Source organism: Neofelis nebulosa, chromosome 1 (assembly GCF_028018385.1).
Source record: "Neofelis nebulosa isolate mNeoNeb1 chromosome 1, mNeoNeb1.pri, whole genome shotgun sequence".
Lineage (NCBI taxonomy): Eukaryota > Metazoa > Chordata > Mammalia > Carnivora > Felidae > Neofelis > Neofelis nebulosa.
Genome location: NC_080782.1, coordinates 131244735 through 131262176, shown reverse-complemented (window position 1 = coordinate 131262176; position 17442 = coordinate 131244735). Strand labels below are relative to the sequence as shown.

The window sequence follows — 17442 nt, the reverse complement described above, 5'->3', positions numbered from 1 at the left end:
CTTTTATGCTTGTTATTTCATTTCTTCTGCTTGCTTTCATTAGTATAATTTGCCCTTCTTTTTCTAGTTTCTTAAGGTAGAAGCTTAGGTTATTGATTTGACACTTTTCTGATAAAGACTCTTAAAGCTATAAATTTACTTTTAAGTATTGCTTTAAGCTACATCTCATAAATTTTGAGATTTTATTTTTGTTTTTATCAAATTCAAAAATTTTATTTTTGTTTTTATTAAATTAAAAATATTTTCTAGTGTCCATTGCAAATTCTTCTATGATCTATGGATTTTAGAAGTATGTTTTTCAATTTCCAAATATCTAAGGATATCCAGGATATCCTCAAAAAAAGGATATCCTTTTTTGCTACCTTTTAGTTTCTAATTTAATTTCATGTCATTGAAAAGCATTCTTTGTTTGATGTAAACATTCTTTAAATTTTTTGAGACTTATTTTATGATTGAGCTTATGAAATATTCTGGAGAATGCTTGTTTGAAAGGAATGTGTATTCAAGCACTGTTTGGTGGAATATTTTATAGATGTCAGATTGAATTGGTTGATATCGTAGGGGAATTAAAACTTCTACCCTCTCAGGGTCTCTGGCTGGGCCTGAGAATCGTATTGATATAGAACAGAGTAATGGGGAGAAAAGCATAGAGCTTAACATTTACATGGGAGCCCCCATGTGGAAATAAAGACCCAAAAGGTGGATAGGCTCAAGTGCTTATAAACCAGATTGAACAACGTAGCAGTTGTGGGAAACTAAAATAAGTGGAAGAATAAAAGAAGGTAAGAGTTACTTTAACAAGGTCTGTTTGTATAGATTTGTCTAGGCCTCTATTCAGTCTTTGGTGATGAGAATTTTTTTTTTCTTCCTGGTATAGGAAGGGTGTCTTTCCCATTGGGAGTTTTATCTGCTGCTTTCAGGAAGAAAAGGAAAGGTCAGAATGCCTTTCTTGCATCTCTTGTTTTTCAAGTGTCTTTAGCTCAAAATAATTCTTATGCCAAAATGGCATATTTTGGGGTGCCATATTCTGCTACTCTCCAGTAACATTGTTCAAATCTTCTATATTCTTGCTGATTTTTTGTGTAGTGTTCTATAAGTTATTAAGAATGAGGCATTCACATATCCAGCTACTGTTGAATTATCTATGTCAGTTGTTGCTTCATATATTTGGGGGCCGTCTATAAGTCTGTATACATTTATAATTGTGATATATTTCTGATATACTGACCCTGTTTACATTATGAAATACTCCTTTTTGTTTGTAGTAGTAGTTCCTGTTTTAAAATATATCTTGTCAGGTATTAATATAACCATTTCAGCTCTCTTATGATTGCTGTTTGCCTGGTATATTTTTTACTTTTCTTTTACTTTCAAAATTGTCTTAAGCTTATTTTAATTTTAGTGTGTTTTTTGTGTGCAGTATGTATTTAGATCTTGCTTTATTTATTCAAACTGAAAAACTCTACATTTTGCTAATAGAAATCAAAGAAGTAGAGTGATGGAGAATCTTGGGACAGGATTTTGAGATAGGATGTTCAAGGAAGGCCTCCTTGTGACAGTGACATATAAGTTGAAACCTAAGGATTAGAATGAATCCGAGTGTGAAGAGAGGAGGGGAAATAGCATTGTAGGTAAAGGGAACAAAATGAGTTATAAGAGAGCTTGACGTTTTTGAATAACTGAAAGAGAAGTATGGTACACAGGGAGAGAGGGGAACATGGGGACAGATGAAGTTAGAATGTTAAAAAAGGGCAAGGTCATGCAGAGTCTTGAAGACTATAATCAGGACTTTATATTTTATTCAAAATATGCTATGGGAATTCCAGCAAAGATGACTAAGTGGGAGGGTCCTAGGCTCATGTCATCCCATAGATACAGCTAGATAATACCTACATCAGTGTAAGTAGCCAGAAAATGACCCAAAACTGACAGAACAGACTCTCCATAGCTAAATGTAGAGAAGAGACTACATAAAAAAGAATAGCAAGGGTAGAGATGCAGTCCTGAGCCAAACTGATCTGTGAGACTGTCCCTGGAAAGAGAGGGACACTGCAGACATAGAGAAGAGCAGACCCCCACGCCAGGCACCCCCAACTGAGCCACCCAATGCCCCTTAACTTCTGAGTTCTTAAAACTAGTGGGGCTTAACAACTGGAACTTTAAATATCAGTGGGCTTGGCTCTGGGAAAGCTGAAAGATGAGAGTCCCTGGCCTTAAAAAGACAGCATAACAAACAGCCTCGCTGAAGCAGCAGTTTGAAAATGCCTGGGGTGTATGGGAGGGATATTTGTTTATTAATCTCAGAGAATGTGCTGGAGGGGCAAGGATCTTTAGGTGACTTATCTAGGAACAAAGAGCTGGTGGGTGTCATTTCCTTCCCCTGTCCCCCAGCCTGGATATCTGCAGGAACCAGCATAGCACAAACACTCTCCACCTAGCTTGCTAACTGCAGGCCCCACCCCCACACTCTTTTGCAGATGCACCCACTCCAACCTGGCCTCTGCAGTAGTCTGTCCAAAGCAGTGCCACACAGGCATGGCAGTATGCAAGCAGTCCCAACAGAGTTCAGCACCACCCCAAATTATCTTGCGCAGAAGAGAATGGAAGAAAACCACACACACCAACTCACCTGTAGCCCCAACAGTGGGCTGGGGCCAGACATCTGATATGACTGCAGGCCCCACCCACCAATGAAAACTTCTCAGGGGACAACACAGTGAGAACACCTTGCACTTTGGTTCTACAGCAGCTCTGGCAAACGCCTAGTCTGACCCAAATCAAGTCCAGTTTAGCTTTAGACTAACTCGCTAACGACATAGGGACCAAATCCTGCTCCTGGCAGGCAAAAGAGCGATGGCAGATAACTGAAGGCAAATATGACTCAGCCACAACAGCAGGTCTCAGGCAACACACATAGGAGACACCCTTAAAATGCCAGGTTCTGGTGAAGAGGGGACACTGCCCTGCAGGATGCTACAGGGTGTCTTTCTCATACTTTCAAGATCAGGAGGCACTTTCTTAACTTGTAAAACCAGATGCAGAGATTTAGACAAATTAAGGAGACAGAAAAATATATCCCAAATGAACAAGACAAAATTACAACAACAGACCTAAATGAAATGAAGATATGTAATATGCCTGATATGGAATTTAATGTAGTGGTCATAAAGATACTCACTGGATTGAGAAAAGAGTGGAGGACTCAGACCCTTAACAAAAGAGGTAGGAAACATAAAAAGAACCAATCAGAGATGAAGAACTCAATAACTAAAATGAAAAATACACTAGGTGGAATAAACAGTAGACTACAGGAAACAGAAAATGTGTCAGCAGCTGGAGAACAGAGTAATGGAGCAAATCAAGCTGAATAAAAGAGAGAAAAGTAATAATAATAAAAACAAATTAAGTGAATTCAGTGACACCATCAAGTATAATAACATTTGCATTAAAGGGATTCCATAAGGAGAAGAGAGAGAAAGGGGGACAGAAAATTTATCTGAAGAAATAAAAACTAAAAGCTTCCCAAATCTAGGGAAGGAAACAGACATCCAGATCCAAGAGGCACAGAGAGACCTTGACAAAGTGAACCCAGAGAGTTCCATAGCAAGACACACAGTAATTAAAATGGCAAAAAGCAATGGCAAGGAGTTTTTTTTTTAATCAGCAAGAGAAAAGAAGACAGTTATACACAAGGGAAACCCCATAAGGCTATCAGCTGAAATTTCAGCAGAAGCTTTGCAGGCCAGAAGGAAGTGAAATGATATATTTGAAGTGCTAGAAGTGAAAAACCTGCAACCAAGAATACTCCAGCAAGGCTATCATTCTGAATAGAGGGAGAGATAAAGAGTTTTCCAGACAGGGGCACCTGGGTGGCTCAGTCGGTTAAGTGTCCGACTTTGGCTCAGGTCATGATCTCATGGCTCGTGAGTTTGAGCCCCATGTAAGGTTCTGTGCTGACAGCTCAGAGCCTGGAATCTGCTTTAGAATTTGTGTCTCTGTCTCTCTCTGCCCCTCCCCTTCTCACTCTCTGTCTCTCTCTGTCTTTCAAAAATAAATAAACATTTAAAAAAATTTTTTTTAAAGAATTTTCCAGACAAACCAAAGTTAAAGGCATTTATCACCATTTAGCCAGTCTTACAACAAAGTTAAGGGGACTCTGAGTGGAAAAAAGACCATAAACTGGAGAAAGAAAAGTAAGAATCACAAAAGCAGTAAAATTAAGTCTATCTATAAAATCAGTGAAGGGTTTCAAAAAATAAAAGGATGTAAGTTATGCATCATATACCTTAAATGTGGGGGAGAGGAGTAAAACTCTATTGCTTGTAGAATGGTTCCAAACTTAAGTGACCATTAACTTAATATAGAATGCTATATGCATAAGCTGTTATATATAAACCTAATGGTAACCACAAATAAAAAACCAGTAATAGACAAAAAAAAAAAAAAATGAAGAGAAAGGAATCCAAGTATATCACTAACGAAAGCCACCAAGTTGTGAGAAAAGAGAGCAGAGAACAGAGAAAAAAACTACAAACTTTAGTATGGAATCATTTAAATATTTGAAGAAGAGAAGAAAGATGATCCAATTTATGGGTATTAAGTTGAATCTAAAGCCTGGTAAGCAAGAAATAACATTTCTGAAAATTTTTATTCAAATTAAATCTGACTTAGACCCTCTTTCCTGCTGTGGTGAGAAATTTGCTCTCAGTCATCATGGGGACTGAGTCATCAAAGACCCCAGAAAAACAGAAGGAAGGCCTCTAACTTTGACTTTGTCATGATCATTGCTAATAGTATGTAGATGTTTGTCCACATGCACAGTGCTTTGTTAAAAAGATGACAATTTTCTGCTTTTGTGCCACCCGGGGGTTCAGGAATCCTGGTCCTCTTTGGTACACCACAGAACCATCAATTCTGAGTTCTAATTCTTTCTTAGAGTTACTGTTTGTGAGGGTAGTACTCAGTTCTCTTAACTAGACTTTTGTCTTTTTCTTCCCTTTACCAATGTTTTGTTTTGTTTTCAGAAGTTACTCGTATTGTCATCATAAGCCCTGAGCATAGTCTCACTTAGATTTTTACAAAAGACAGGAAGAGCAGTTATTTCTGATTAGCTTCTGTGAAGAGAAATAAACCAGTCTAAGGGTATAGAAAATGCTGGAATATAGTATTTTTTTAATGTTTTTTTTTTTTTTGAGACAGAGAGAGACAGAGCATGAATGGGGGAGGGGCAGAGAGAGAGGGAGACACAGAATCAGAATCAGGCTCCAGGCTCTGAGCCATCAGCCCAGAGCCTGACACGGGGCTCGAACTCATGAACCGTGAGATCGTGACCTGATCCGAAGTCGGATGCTCAACCGACTGAGCCACCCAGGCGCCCCCTGGAATATAGTGTTTTATAGAGAAAGAACATGAATGCCCTTTTTTGGTAAGTGACTTTTGAGTACAGTCCTGAATGCAATAAAGAAAAGCATTTCAAGCACAAGGAATAATAAATATAAACTACCTAGGGATGAAGAATAGTTGATGTTTTTGAGGAATAGTAAAGGACAGGTTATTGGGATGGACAAGGAAGGATGGAGAGGTTTAGTAGATGAAGAAGCCATATGCCAGAGCATGGAGGGCCTTGCAGTCTGAGGCAAGGACTTCAGGATTTTGCTGTGAGGGAGACCATGGAGGATCACTTCTGGTTCCTTCATGAAGAATAGACTATAGAGGCGGAAAGGTAGAGGAAAGCACTGCTAAGGAACTATTGCATTTATTCAGGAGAGAGGTTATAGTAGTTTGGATGAGAGTGGTTATGGTTAAAGTAATAAGAAATGATTGCATTTGGTATGCATATTAAAGATAGAGGTGATAGTTAAGGGATTGCATGTGTATCACGAAAGGAGAAGAAAAGTCGAAGATGAATCAATGGCTTTTTGGTTGAACAGGTTGAATAGTGTGCACTGGGAATTGAATAAAAAATAATATTTATAATATATTGTGATACCTGGTACAAAGTGCTCAGTACTTAGTAGGCTTTAAAGACATTTGTCCTTGACATATCAGACAAAGGGCTAGTATCCAAAATCTATAAAGAACTCACCAAACTTCACACCTGAAAAACAAATAATCCCGTGAAGAAATGGGCAGAAAACATGAATAGACACTTCTCTAAAGAAGACATCCAAATGGCTAACAGGCACATGAAAAGACGCTCAATGTCACTGGGAAATACAAATCAAAACCACACTGATACAAAACCACAGTGATACACTGATACACTGGGAAATACAAATCAAAACCATACCATCTCACGCCAAAGTGGCTAAAATGAACAAATCAGGAGACTATAGATGCTGGCGAGGATGTGGAGAAATAGGAACCCTCTTGCACTGTGGTGGGAATGCAAACTGGTGCAGCCTCTCTGGGAAACAGTGTGGAGGTTCCTCAAAAAATTAAAAATAGATCTACCCTATGACCCAGGAATAGCACTGCTAGGAATTTACCCAAGGGATACAGGAGTTCTGATGCATAGGAGCACTTGTACCCCAATGTTTATAGCAGCACTTTCAACAATAGCCAAATTATGGAAAGAGCCTAAATATCCATCAGCTGATGAATGGATAAAGAAATTGTGATTTATATACACAATGGAATACTACTTGGCAATGAGAAAGAATGAACTATGGCCCTTTGTAGCAACGTGGATGGAACTGGAGAGTGTTATGCTAAGTGAAATAAGCCATACAGAGAAAGACAGATACCATATGTTTTCACTCTTATGTGGATCCTGAGAAACTTAACAGAAGGCCATGGGAGAGGGTAAGGGGGAAAAAAACTTACAGAGAGGGAAGGAGGCAAACCACAAGAGACTCTTAAATACTGAGAACAAACTGAGAGTTGATGGGTGGTTGGGGGGAGGGTAAAGTGGGTGATGAGCATTGAGGAGGGCACCTGTTGGGATGAGCGCTGGGTGTTGTATGGAAACCAATTTGACAATAAATTTCATTAAAAAAAAAACAAAGATGAAAAAAAATACCTAGTATCCAGGCCCTAGCCTATGACCAATAGGATCTTTTGAACTGAGGTCAGGTAAAGCTTTAACCTGTTAATGATAGGCTTTAGCATAAGACATTAAAGATCTACAGTAGCTGGTTATATTAGCAGGGGATAACAGAGGACCAACAGAAGGTTGTATGCCAACACACAATGGTCTAAGGGTGACTATCTCATATGGCATGAATTTATGTTTCCCAAAGAGGGTGCTGTGAATATTCAGCAGAGCTAGAGATAATACTCAAGGCAGTATAGTATAGTTTTGATAGGGAAAAATCTGTTACAAGATGGCCAACAGGACTGCTAAGGGAATTCCAGTCCCTGCCTGAAGACTCCCCTTCCAGGATTTCCTTCCTACCCGCTTGCCACTGTCACTACTAATGAGGAATGCAGAAGTAACATACTATAAATTGTCCCCTCTGTTGATGCTCTGGACTCAGACCTCTGGAAAATGATCTCCTCTTGGTGTACACCAGTGTAAAATAAACCTCCTGCCTTCCAAGATCTCCGAGTGCTGCTTGGTTCTTCTGCTGGGTGATCCAGACCAGTTTCCATAACAGTTTCTTTCAGCAAGCTTAGAGATTTTAAGTTTGAGGATCCTATTAGTTCTCTCAACCTCATCTGATGTCTTAGGGTACTACGGACACTGATAATCCTAAAATGTTTGCAAGGCCATTATTAAGACTTGTAGGATTTGCCCTGTGAAGTGGGTGCCTAAATCACTGGAAATTATGTAAGGTATACTGCAAATGGAAACGTGTTTTCTAATAGTTTTTTTACTACGTAAGGGGATAATAGTTTCTTTACTACGTAAGGGCATCAACCTTACAGCTAGGGAAAGCTTCAACCCATCCAGGATGATGAGGGAGTATAAGGCAAGGTGACAGGCCACAAACACCCCTCTCCCACCCAACCAGATGGGATATGTGTGATATTCCTTGGGCACTCCTGGCTGCCCATGAACAAAGGAAAAGGGTAAAAACAAATGGTTAACTGATAGAGATCATAGTCCTGCAGGACCTAAGTCTCCACCACCTGTCCATAGTGATGTGGAAAACAAAGGCAGAAGGAAATGGCAGATAGAATTAAGTTTCCTTATAACCTGCAACCCATTGACAAATACATGAGGCAGGCAGAGTAAAAAGCCTCTCCAGGAACTCCTTACTGTCTTAATGCTAATGCTTTGCTAGAGGGAAAACAACCAGGCTTGACAATAGCTAGGTCTCCACTATCCTGTAAGTCTTCTTTAGCCTATGAAAATCTCACTGGAAACTTCCCCTGGAATTTACCTGCCCCAACCCCATAGTATGTAACCAGTCTCTCCTCATGGTCCAGGAGCAGTTTTTCTGCCCACGGGTCCTGTCCCCATACTTTAATAAAATCACCCTTTTACACCAAAGATGTCTTCAAGAATTCTTTCTTGGTCATCGGCTCCAGACCCCATGAACCCCACTGTCACCCCCAAAAAGCCTCATCACAGGAGACATATATACAGTAACAAGAGCATACTGATAACCCATACCTGGGGGAAATGAATGAAGTCCAGGCTCATGTGTTCCAAAGGTCCAGAGGGAGAAAGTTTGAGGGCTCTGGGAACATAAATAGTTTTTCTAAGATTACAGACCTGACAGGTCAGACATTGCTGATAGACTGTTTTTGAAATTTTATGGAAGTCTCCTCACCAATGTTTGTAATTTGAGTCATCATGGTTTCCCACCATGGGGGGAAAAGAAATGCAACAACCAAACAATGGGATTTGCTCAGTAACTAGAAGAACCAACTTGGGTTTCTCATAGCCTTCACTGTTCATTGAATTTACAGCCCATTTAATCTTTCTAATTCAGGAACACACAACTGCCGTGTCATAAGAACATGAGGCAAAAGAGGTCATTTTTTGCAGGAGCAGAATGAACTTATCTACAGATGAACGTTTACAGATTCTGTTGCTTCTGCTTTGCATGAAACTCACCTAGAACATTACCTGATATTCTGCTTCAGTCCTTTTGGTGTGAGCCTCAATTTTGATGATAGTAATTTCAGAAGGTAGAAGAATAGCAGTTAGAAAACTGTTTTACTTGAATATTTTTTACTGGAGTCCCAGTGAATGTGAGAAAACCTTTTTGTTTCCATAACATTCCAAAATCATGAACGACCCCAAAGGCACACTGGCTATCAATATAAACAATTTGGCATTTTGATATCTAGAATATTCTGGTAAGGGTATGGAGTTCTGTTTTTTGGGATGAGTTAGCTTGTGGGAGATTTCTCTTTTCCAGTTGTTCATATTGGATGGTAACAGCACAGTAGCCTGAAATTCCCTTTCTCATTTTTATGACATGATCCATTAACACACAAAATTAGATCAGGATTAAAGGTGTGTCTTATAAATAAGGATGAGGTGTTAAGAAATGGTATGTTAATTACCTCACAGCCATGGGGCTCAGCTTCATTATGCAGGGGTGGTAATGTAGCAGGATTGAGAATGTTAACAACATTTTACATGTAGACTAGGTGGTGAAAACAAAAAGATCTCATAAAAGATTGGTGGGCAGTGCATAGAAATATTGAGTTAATTCAGAGTTAAAAGGCTTCTGACAGCTGGTAGAGTTTGAAAACAAATGTCATTTCCTAAGGTTAGATCTGTGGAGGCTTCTACCAATTTTGCAGCTGCAGGTATAGCCTTAAGGCAGTATGGACAGGCTCAAGCAACTCAATCAAGTTGAAGGCTACAATAGGCAGTAGCTCTATGTTTACTGCCATGTTTTTGTGTGAGCCAGGGGTCTTGGTTATCTCTCTTGTACAAATAAGGTAAAAGGTTTTGAATAGATAGCCCTAGTGCAGGTGGCTCTTGTGGGGCTTGTTTTAATTTTATAAAGGCCTATTCATATTTATCGTCCCAGGAAAGGATGTGAAGACTGAAATTTTAGTAAGCTCACAAAGTAGGAAACAAATAAGGAAAAGTTAGAAACTCATTGTCTGTAATAACCAGGTAGACCTAAAAATCCACAAAGTTTGGGATCCAGGAAACTCCTAGCTTGGCTTAATTCTTTTTGAAGATAGCTAGAATCCTTTAGCACTTAGATTATGACCTAGGTAACTGTTTTTTAGCTGTTACAGCAATTAAATGGAATCTTTTCGTAACTGACCACAAGAAGTCATCCACATATTGTAAAAGGGTCAATTCCCAGTGAATTGTAGGGTACTTAAATTTTGGTGGAGCACTTAGGAGAAATAAGAAAGGGCCTCCATGAACCCTCAAGGCATAACTGTCCAAGTATACTGTTGACTTTTCCAAGTAAAACCAAATAGATACTGACTATTGGAATCTACAGGAATGCTTAAAATGGTCTCCAAGAATAAACAATTTTGACTCTGGTGGAATTTGTGACAAAAGAATATTCAGGTTTGGAACAACCAGGAAACAGGAAATAACTACCTTGTTTATAGCTCTTAAGTCCTGGACAAATTGCCATTCCCTCCCACTATGTTTGTGGAAGACCAAAAAAATAAATAAATAAAAGAGTATTACAGGAGCTAGTACAGGGAATGATTAACCCCTGGATAATTAGGTCTTCTATTAGTGGTGTGATACCTTGTATGGCCTCAATCTTTAACACATATTGGGGCAATTTAGGAAGAGGTTAGGTTTGGTCTATTTGAATGTTTATATGCTCTACACTTTTAATTCTCCCATTGTCAGTAATCAAAGTAGCCCAATGAATGCCAGGCACCTCAATTAAATTAGGAAACTTCTGCTGGAATCCATCTTCTGTATCAAGGACAGATTGTAAAGAACATTAAAGATCTGGGGCACCTGGGGGCATTAGGCTCTTGATTTTGGCTCAGGTCATGATCTCATGGTTCATGGGTTCAAGCCCCATGCTGGGCTCTGTACTGACAGTGCAGAGCCTGCTTGGGATTCTCTGTCTCCCTCTCTCTCTGCCCCTCCTTCCCATGCAAAAAGTAAATATTAAAAAAAAGAAGAACATTAAAAATCAGATTCAGGTTAGTAAGGGAACTCTAAGGTGAAGTCACCATTGGAGGCAAACTGTATTCACATTTGAATTTAGAAAGGAGATCTCTAGCTAATAGACTGACCAAGGCTATCCTGTATCACAGGGGAGAAAGAAATGTTTTTCAATGAAAGGGCCCAGAGTCATTTGTACTTGTTGAGATATAAATTCTCTCTGAACTTTATTAGATACCCCCCAGTATGGAAACTTCTCTTTCACTCCAAGGGAATTGTTGTCCTAGGAGAATGGGGTTTAAAGTAGAAAACATAGCTCTCATATTCACCATTCTCCTTGGCTATTTAAGGATATTACTGGTAGTAGTTTACTGGAAGGTCCGTGTCAATTTTGGGAGGAGCCCATATAGGTATCTGATTATTAATAAACTTGTATAGGACCTTATAGGACAATTTTTTCGCCAGTGCCCTAATTTTTTTTTTAATTACTGTTTATTTACTTTTCAGAGAGATGGAGACAGAATGCTAGTGGGTGGAGCAGAGAGAGAGAGAGGGAGACACAGAATCTGAAGCAGGCTCCAGGCTCTGAGCTGTCAGCACAGAGCCCAATGCGGGGCTCGAACTCACGAGCTGTGAGATCATGACCTGAGCTGAAGTTGGATGTTCAACCTACTGAGCCACCCAGGCATCCCGCCAGTGCCCTAATTAATTACAAGTGAGACATCAGCTCCTGGGGTAGCTTATTGATAATGGACTCCCAGGGGGATGCAACATGGGTGCAACAGTTAACAGTGTTAACTGAGGTCTCTGGCCTAGGAGCAGTTGTAGTTGTAAGGCCATTAGTTTATGACCTTGGTCCAAAGACTTTCAAAGTGTTCAGTATAGTCATGAGTTCAAAATAGGCCTCCTATCCTATTTTGTCTTTTTATTAATCCACAAATGTCAGGGGATAATCCATTTACAAATAAGGCAGCTAGAGAGATTGGGTAGACTTATTAATTGTATTGAACAGAATGCCATTGGAAGAATGCTTTCAAATGGACCTTGAAGTCTGCAACAGATCTTTCTCTTTTATTTGCATTCTTGAATAATAGACCAATCAGTGCAAGCAGGGAAAACTCTGGGACTGGCTTGTAAAAGTTCAGTTGCTATTTTGTGAACCCTTTTTGGTTGAGGATCCTGAATATCATCTTTGAGGGTTTGCCATCTTGCTTCCTGCATCCATTTTTGGGCTTCCCCAGGTTGGACCAACATGTGCACAAGCTGATAAAGATCTGGCAGCTCGGGATCACAGGCCTTGTTAGAAGGTGAGAGAAGGACAGTAAAGCATCTCCCAAAGTGGGAAGGCACTTTGAGACTGGAAAACAAAGCAAGCCACTCCATATAGTTTACACAGTTTTATTCGGGGTTGTTATGGAACCTGGTCTGGATCATCTGGCAGAAGAACCAAGTGGCACTTGGAGATCTTGGAAGGCAGGAGGTTTATTTCACACTGGCGGGCTCAGAGGAGATTGCTCTCCAGAGGTCTGAACCCCGAGTACAAGCATGGGGGACAATTTATAGTCTGTTACTTCCACATCAGAAGTAATTTGGTGCACGTGGCAAGTGGCGTAGGGAGAAGAACCCAGAAGTGGAGTCTTGGGGTGGCAACTGGAATTCCCCTATCACTCCTGTCAGCCATCTTATAACATAATTTTTCCTTATCAAGGTAACTTACTGACAGGGGGAATTGAGCAGATGACAATCCAGCTGTGCAGTTATTCTCTGCAGGGTCTTAACCTTAGTCCACAGATTTTATAGAGGAAGAGGATGCACAGAATGACAATGTAGTGAGATCAAAACACCTCAGAGAGTTTGCACGCACCTGACAGCTAACCTTTTTTAAATAAATGTTTATTTTCGAGAGAGAGACAGAGTGAGAGAATGCAAGCAGGGGAGGGGCAGAGAAAAGGGTACAGAGCATCCAAAGCTGCCTCTGCACTGGCAGCAGTGAGCCTGATGTGGGGCTTGAACTCACTAACAGTGAGAACATGACCTGAGCCAAAGTCGGATGCTCAACCAACTGAGCCACCCAGGCACCTCAGATTGACCCTTAATGACATCTTATGGCACCACCTCTTCATCAAGAAGGGGAAAGACTGTATTATCTCTAACAGATTCATGGGAGGCCAAAACAAGCCTCCCCATATCCTAGCCTTGGTGGGCATTTCTAAGATATGTATGTTAACTTCCAAGGGGCCCAGAGCCCATAGCCCTAAGAGCCCAAACAAAATGGAGGGCCAAAAAATGAGTCAGTATTGTCAGCACTTCTAGAAGCCTCAATGAAAACTATAAATTCTTCAAAAAATTTTTGTGCTTCCTCTATAAGTTTAAAAATTCTTTAACTATGGCTCTTAGTTCTGTCTTTCACCAAGAGATGAAAGGTAACTGAGGGGGTTGATATGTACCTTGAGGTAATTTAATTTAATTGTATTTTTTTATTAAGTTTATTTATTTGTTTTGAGAGACAGATACAGTATGAGTGGGGGAGGGGCAGAGAGAGAAAGGGAGAGAGAGAATCCCAAGGAGGGTCCGAGCTGCCAGCACAGAGCCCGAAGTAGGCCTCAAACTAGGGAAACTGCAAGATCATGACCTGAGCTGAAACCAAGAATTGGACACTTAACCGACTGAGCCACCCAGGTGCCCCAGAGGTAACTTAATTTTAAAAGGCAACTGTTCAGGGGCACCTGGGTGGCTCAATCCATTAAGCATCTGATTCTTGGTTTCAGCTCAGGCCATCTCATGGTTTGTGGGCTTGAGCCCTGCAATGGGCTCTGTGCTGGCAGCAGAGAGCCTGCCCTCCCCTCCTCATGCTCCCTCTCTCAAAAATAAATAAACATTAAAAAAATTTTTTTAAATAAAAATATAAAAATAAATAAAAGGTAACTGTTTAACAGTTTCTCAAGGGTAGAAATTCAGTTCAGAGAGAAAATTAGTAAAATGTGAGTACTCCGGTAAAGAAAAACAGAGAAGAGCAGCGGTAGTCACATCAATCATATCATACTTTATTTTAGGTTCCTCTTGTGTTTTTAATTTTTCATTAGCCTTCTGTAATGAATCTCTGCATGAAGCTATTTTAGAACCTTAGAGCCTTTTGGAAGTTTCTGCATTCTAATTAAAAGACGTATTCCATTCCATTCATTTAATTCAGGAATCCTTACTTTCAAGTGCACTTCTGAAGTGAACCATCTCATCACAACTGGAATGTTCCCCATAATGGCCACTGTAATTCTAGGCTGTTTTTGGTAAAATGTTGCCATTCTTGTAAATATTCACAGCTCCTGGTACCACAGATTTTAGACATAAAATAATCATGTGTGCTGGAAGGTGATGCACCTGACTCTAGAATTTAAGGATCCCATTAGCTAAGCCTTTGGGTCTCTGGGAGCTGAACTAATACCTAAAAGGGGTATGGTGCTGAGTTCGGGATTGTGCATGTTTTACAGCGTGCCTCACTGCACAGACATTTTCTTGAAGCAAGTGACTTACCAGCAACCTAACCAGTTCTGTAGCCAGCTTATCCTAACATGGTAGTCTTTTGTTAGGAATGCTTGCTTCCTTGCTTCCCAACAGCTCTTAAATGCTTGACCCTTGCCTAGCAACTTTTACAGCTTTTTGGCCTCCAAGATCCCGGCTAGCAATAGTCTTTATTTACAAAAAACAAGACAAATAAACATGCACTTGAGCACATCAGGACTAACCAAAATATGTCACTGTGGACTGGCCAAAAGAAGTCCCCATGTGCACCACAAGCAATTCCATGCATGGACTAAGCTAGCAAACCCCAATAAATGAGGACTGCAAATTGGAAATGGGAAAGGATTCTAATGTGGAACTGCAGACTAAACCAAGGGCTACAGACTAGTGCTCCATCAGAGCCTCCTCTGTCAGGCTACAATGACTCATTAACCCTGGACTGGAAAACCAATTAGAACAGTAACTCAAACACAAAACAGAATGCAGCTAAAACCAAGAGGGACTTACCAACAGCCCTCAGAAATGACGAGATAGACTACGAACTAAAAAGAGTTCTCGGAGTGCCATGCCTGTGTTTCTCCTTGTCCCCAAATGCCGTCAGAAGTTCACTTGGTATCCTGATGTTGTCACCAAATCTGTTAAGAAACAAAATTTTATCAAGAAATTTGAAGATCTAATTGGCTTTTTTAAATGATTCATGAATCAGGCTGCATTCCATCTAGCAAGCAGAGGGGAATTCCACCCAAGTTAAATAAAAGGAAGGTTTCTAAAAGCAAAGACCAGGCATATAAAAAGGAATTTATTAGCCAGGAATGCACTGTTTAAGCAAGGTCACCTTTCTAAGGGGAATGGAATGGGGTTTTCAGTACATTTCCTAATACTGCCCAGGATATTCCATTGAGTGATTCAAGGTTAAATTCTCAAAAGCCTATAACTAGGTCAGTTAGATATTAAGTCTTGTTTTGTTGACATGGGGCCTTAGCCTAAGTAACTCCATCATGGGCCTATGATTTTCTCTTTAACAATATGTATGAATATCTCACAACTTAGCATCATATTTAATGATGAAGGACAGAATGCTTCCCTGCTAAGACCAGGAACAGTAGAAGGATGTCTAGTCTTACCACTTCTGTTTAACACTATACTGGAAATTCTAGCCAAAACAGTAAGATAATTTTTAAAACTTATAAAGGAAAACATAAAACTGATTTACAGACTACAAATAGGAAATCCAAGGAATTCACAAGAAAACTATTAGAACTCGTCAAAAAGTTTAGCAAATTCACAGGAGAGGAGATCAATACACAAAAATCAACTGTATTTATATAAACTAACAACAAACATTTCAAAAATGAAACCAAGAAAACAACTCAATTAACAACAGCATCAAGAAGAATATAGCAACACTTTTCTAGCTATGTCTTCTGTGTCAAGAGAAACAACAGAAAAATAAACTATTGGGACTACATCAAATAAAAGGCTTTTGCACAGTGAAGGAAACAATCAACAAAACAAAAAGATAAGCTACTCAGTGACAGTATTTACAAATGACATACCTGATAAATGTTTAGTATCCAAAATCCATAAAGAACTTACACAACTCAACACACAAAAAAACAAATAATCCAATTAAAAAGTGGGCAGGAGACATGAACAATTTATCCAAAGGAGACATACAGATGTATGAACAGATGCTCACCATCACTCAACATCAAAGAAAGGTGAATCAAAACCACAATGAGGTATCACCTCACACCTGTCAGAATGGCTAAACTCAAAAACACAAGAAACAACAAGTGTTGGTAACAATGAAGAGGAAAAGAAACCTTCTTGCCACTTGGTGGAAATGCAAACTTGTGCAGCCACTGTAAAAACTAGTATGGAAGCTCCTCAAAAATTTTAAAAGAGGTTAAAAAAATATACTGGGTACTTGCAAAGAATACAAAAACACTAATTTGAAAAGATATATGCACCCCTATGTTTACTGAAGCATTATTTACCATAGCCAAAATATGGAGGCAACCCAAGTGTCCATTCATGGATGAATGGATAAAGAAAATGCAGTGTACGCGTGCACACACACACGCGCGATGAATATTATGCTATGTGCAACAACATAGATGGATCTAGAGGGTATAATGCTAAGTGAAATAAGTCAGAGGAACACAAATCATCTAACTCAGATGTGCAATTTAAGAAACAAAACAAATGATCAAAGAAAAAAAGAAACCAAAAAACAGACTCTTAACTATAGAGAATAAACTGGTGGTTACTAGAGGGCAAGTGGATGGGGGGAATGGGTGAAACAGGCTGAATAGGATGAAGAATACACTTATCATGATAAGCACAGAATATTTTATAGAACTGCTGAATCACTATATTGTACACCTGAAACTAATATAAGGCTGCCTGTTAATTCCACTGGAAATCTGAATAAATATATACACATTTATTTATTTATTTTTTATTTATTTTTTTTTATTTATTTATTTATTTTTTTTTTAATTTATTTTTGGGACAGAGAGAGACAGAGCATGAACGGGGGAGGGGCAGAGAGAGAGGGAGACACAGAATCGGAAACAGGCTCCAGGCTCCGAGCCGTCAGCCCAGAGCCCGACGCGGGGCTCGAACTCACGGACCGCGAGATCGTGACCTGGCTGAAGTTGGACGCTTAACCGACTGCACCACCCAGGCGCCCCAATATATACACATTTAAAAGAATACAATACATAGAAACATTTAACAAAAGCATAAGACTTCTACATTGAAAACTACAAAATAATGCTGACAGAAATTTTTAAAACTCTAAGTGAAGAGAAAAGATTTTGTATTTGTGGGCTAGAAGACTTAATATTAAGTTGGCAAATTGATTTAGAAATTCAATACAATCTCTACCAAAATCTCAGATGGCATTTTTGCAG

The 17442-nt window shown here is 39.5% G+C and overlaps 1 long non-coding RNA gene across 1 annotated transcript in view; it reads right to left on the bottom strand.

The window, feature by feature from the left end:
• Positions 1-17442, bottom strand: part of LOC131516226 (uncharacterized) — a 36756-nt gene that overhangs the window by 11698 nt on the left and 7616 nt on the right. Inside the window, exons 2-3 of the long non-coding RNA XR_009263951.1 lie at positions 15029-15156; positions 8561-8627 (exon numbers count right to left, since the gene is read on the bottom strand). This is a non-coding gene — a long non-coding RNA (uncharacterized LOC131516226). The remainder of the gene's footprint in view (positions 1-8560; positions 8628-15028; positions 15157-17442) is intronic.